This window comes from Megalopta genalis, unplaced genomic scaffold, assembly GCF_051020955.1.
Source record: "Megalopta genalis isolate 19385.01 unplaced genomic scaffold, iyMegGena1_principal scaffold0343, whole genome shotgun sequence".
NCBI lineage: Eukaryota > Metazoa > Arthropoda > Insecta > Hymenoptera > Halictidae > Megalopta > Megalopta genalis.
The window spans coordinates 134,066-137,886 of NW_027476412.1; the positions used below are offsets into that span (position 1 = coordinate 134,066).

The following is a 3,821-nucleotide window of genomic DNA, read 5'->3' on the forward strand; positions in this document are numbered from 1 at the left end:
TTCTTGCTTAACTAACGTTTCTACATAGGGATTAAGCATTTAGAACGAAATCTAATGTCAGAAAATGGCACTTTACTCTTGACATTTTTCGGTTTTTTCAATTTTCTGGAAAATCCTATCATTAGATTTTTTTAAAAATACGATATTCTTGCTTAACTAACGTTTTTACATAGGGATTAAGCATTTAGAACGAAATCTAATGTAGGAAAATGGTACTTTACTCTTGATCGGTACGTTGGGACTTAGAAAATATTCGGCCGTACGCGGCGCGTCTCGGCGCTTCGAACAGCTCCGGTGTCCCCATTATTTTCGATTTACGGCTAAAATAAATTTTTCTAATTTTTTTCAATTACATATTCTTGCTTAGATAACTTTTTTACATAGGGATTAAGCATTTAGAACGACATATTGTTTAAAATAATGGTACTTTACTCTTGTGATTTTTCGGTTTTTTTTTATTATTTTGAAAAATAAATTTTTGTAATTTTTTTAAATACGATATTCGTGATCAGTGAACGATTTCACATATGGATTAAGCATTTAGAATCGTGCGGAAGCGTTATTAAAAAAGTTTACTCGATGCGATGGGACTTTGAAAAGTTTGTGAAAATTTTCATATTGGGAAAAAATGTGTAATTTTTTGTCTAGTTTACGGTAATGTAATTTATTTTAATGTTTACTATAAATTTTTTTTTCGTTCGTTCACGCGCTATGTTACAACAGCACGGCCGGGCGGTCTGTTGCCGCGGCGGTTTACACTCATAAGCGCGCGTGCTATTCGGCCGGCGGCGCCGGCGTCCTTGCCGGCCGTTCGGTATCTATAAGAGATACACGGTCCGTGCGAGGCGGACGGAGCAGAGCGGGTTTTGGGCCAATTCTACGATCTCGGTCGAGAAGCTGTCTCAGAGCTCCTTCGGGGCTTCGGTCCTGACTGTTTCGTGCCGTTTACGTTACGGACTTTTCTCCACACAGCGTGGCCACGGGTCGGTGTCTTTGACCGAATGGCCCATATGTGGCAAGCCCTACGGGGTTGGTTACCCGTATGCACTTTGTATGTATACTCGTACTCACTGAGCAATCGACTCTTCTGTCCGAGCGATGGAAAAATTTTTTAAAATGCATCTGTAAGATTTGGAAGCAAATCGTACCAATTGAAAACTGTGGCTAAAATGAATAGCCCAGTGGAGAGAGAAAACTATCAAAAAACTGATTTTTTAAATCAAGAGGTGTCAGAAATCGAAATGCCTAGCGCGAGCGGAAGAACACGCTTTCTCGCCAGTCCAGCATGTGTCCTGTCCGTTCTTCCTCGGCTTGCCGATTTTGCCCAGATCAGAGGTTTCGTGCTTCCGGCGGTCAGAAGATCAGCGTGAGCGTACGCGCTTCCACGACTATGGCATCACCCATGTACTTTTTCCTTTGAATATATTTGAGTACATAAAAAATATTAAAACATATAGAGAGAACTGTGTCTTGGATCTTAAAAATTTGTCAATAGCGATGATATATTATTACTTAATTTGAAGTATTTGTACGTTTTAGCTGGGACGTACATTTATCTTACAAGATGTTAATAGCGAGACTCTTGAAGATAAAATTATCTTGTGATTTTATGAAGGCAAAGATAGAAACGTACGAAGCTGGCGTACGTAGAAAAATGTGATTTTATGATAGAACAAAAATATAATACGTACGTTTTTGGGCGTACGGTAAAATATCTGTATGGTAGAAAAATGAAAGAAATTGAGCGTTAAAGAAGATATGTTACAAGCGCGGAATGTGGCAAAACTTGTACATATTTGAAAGAGAAAAGTGGTGTGTCGACCTGACATATATATATGAAACAGGCGACGATGGAAAAGGATTTAAATTTTGTCCATTTTATATATACATATTGTATAGTTCCCTGGTTGATCCTGCCAGTAGTCATATGCTTGTCTCAAAGATTAAGCCATGCATGTCTCAGTACATGCCGTATTAAGGTGAAACCGCGAATGGCTCATTAAATCAGTTATGGTTTCTTAGATCGTACTAAAATTTACTTGGATAACTGTGGTAATTCTAGAGCTAATACATGCAAAACAGAGTTCCGACCAGAGATGGTAGGAACGCTTTTATTAGATCAAAACCAATCGGTGGCGGGTGTTTACACTCGTCCATCGTTTGCTTTGGTGACTCTGAATAACTTTGTGCTGATCGCATGGTCTTATAGCACCGGCGACGCATCTTTCAAATGTCTGCCTTATCAACTGTCGATGGTAGGTTCTGCGCCTACCATGGTTGTAACGGGTAACGGGGAATCAGGGTTCGATTCCGGAGAGGGAGCCTGAGAAACGGCTACCACATCCAAGGAAGGCAGCAGGCGCGCAAATTACCCACTCCCGGCACGGGGAGGTAGTGACGAAAAATAACGATACGGGACTCATCCGAGGCCCCGTAATCGGAATGAGTACACTTTAAATCCTTTAACGAGGATCCATTGGAGGGCAAGTCTGGTGCCAGCAGCCGCGGTAATTCCAGCTCCAATAGCGTATATTAAAGTTGTTGCGGTTAAAAAGCTCGTAGTTGAATCTGTGTGTCACAGTGTCGGTTCATCGCTCGCGGTGTTTAACTGGCATTATGTGGTACGTCCTACCGGTGGGCTTTGCTCTTCACGGGGCGGTCCAACTAATATCCCATCGCGGTGCTCTTCACTGAGTGTCGAGGTGGGCCGGTACGTTTACTTTGAACAAATTAGAGTGCTCAAAGCAGGCTACCTTCGCCTGAATACTGTGTGCATGGAATAATGGAATAGGACCTCGGTTCTATTTTGTTGGTTTTCGGAACCCCGAGGTAATGATTAATAGGGACAGATGGGGGCATTCGTATTGCGACGTTAGAGGTGAAATTCTTGGATCGTCGCAAGACGGACAGAAGCGAAAGCATTTGCCAAAAATGTTTTCATTAATCAAGAACGAAAGTTAGAGGTTCGAAGGCGATCAGATACCGCCCTAGTTCTAACCATAAACGATGCCAGCTAGCGATCCGCCGAAGTTCCTACGATGACTCGGCGGGCAGCTTCCGGGAAACCAAAGCTTTTGGGTTCCGGGGGAAGTATGGTTGCAAAGCTGAAACTTAAAGGAATTGACGGAAGGGCACCACCAGGAGTGGAGCCTGCGGCTTAATTTGACTCAACACGGGAAACCTCACCAGGCCCGGACACCGGAAGGATTGACAGATTGATAGCTCTTTCTTGATTCGGTGGGTGGTGGTGCATGGCCGTTCTTAGTTGGTGGAGCGATTTGTCTGGTTAATTCCGATAACGAACGAGACTCTAGCCTGCTAAATAGACGTAATTATGGTATCTCGAAGGCTCTCGGCTTCTGCCGGTGGGGTTTTTACTACCAACGTACAAACAAATCTTCTTAGAGGGACAGGCGGCTTCTAGCCGCACGAGATTGAGCAATAACAGGTCTGTGATGCCCTTAGATGTTCTGGGCCGCACGCGCGCTACACTGAAGGAATCAGCGTGTGTTCCCTGGCCGAAAGGCCCGGGTAACCCGCTGAACCTCCTTCGTGCTAGGGATTGGGGCTTGCAATTATTCCCCATGAACGAGGAATTCCCAGTAAGCGCGAGTCATAAGCTCGCGTTGATTACGTCCCTGCCCTTTGTACACACCGCCCGTCGCTACTACCGATTGAATGATTTAGTGAGGTCTTCGGACTGGTGCGCGGCAATGTTTCGGCATTGCCGATGATGCCGGGAAGATGACCAAACTTGATTATTTAGAGGAAGTAAAAGTCGTAACAAGGTTTCCGTAGGTGAACCTGCGGAAGGATCATTA

The 3,821-nt window shown here is 43.8% G+C and overlaps 1 non-coding gene across 1 annotated transcript; it reads left to right on the forward strand.

The window, feature by feature from the left end:
• Window positions 1-1,900: 1,900 nt before the first annotated feature.
• On the forward strand, window positions 1,901-3,821 carry LOC143263151 (small subunit ribosomal RNA). Its single transcript, XR_013036702.1, has one exon. It is a non-coding gene; the product is annotated as a small subunit ribosomal RNA (ribosomal RNA).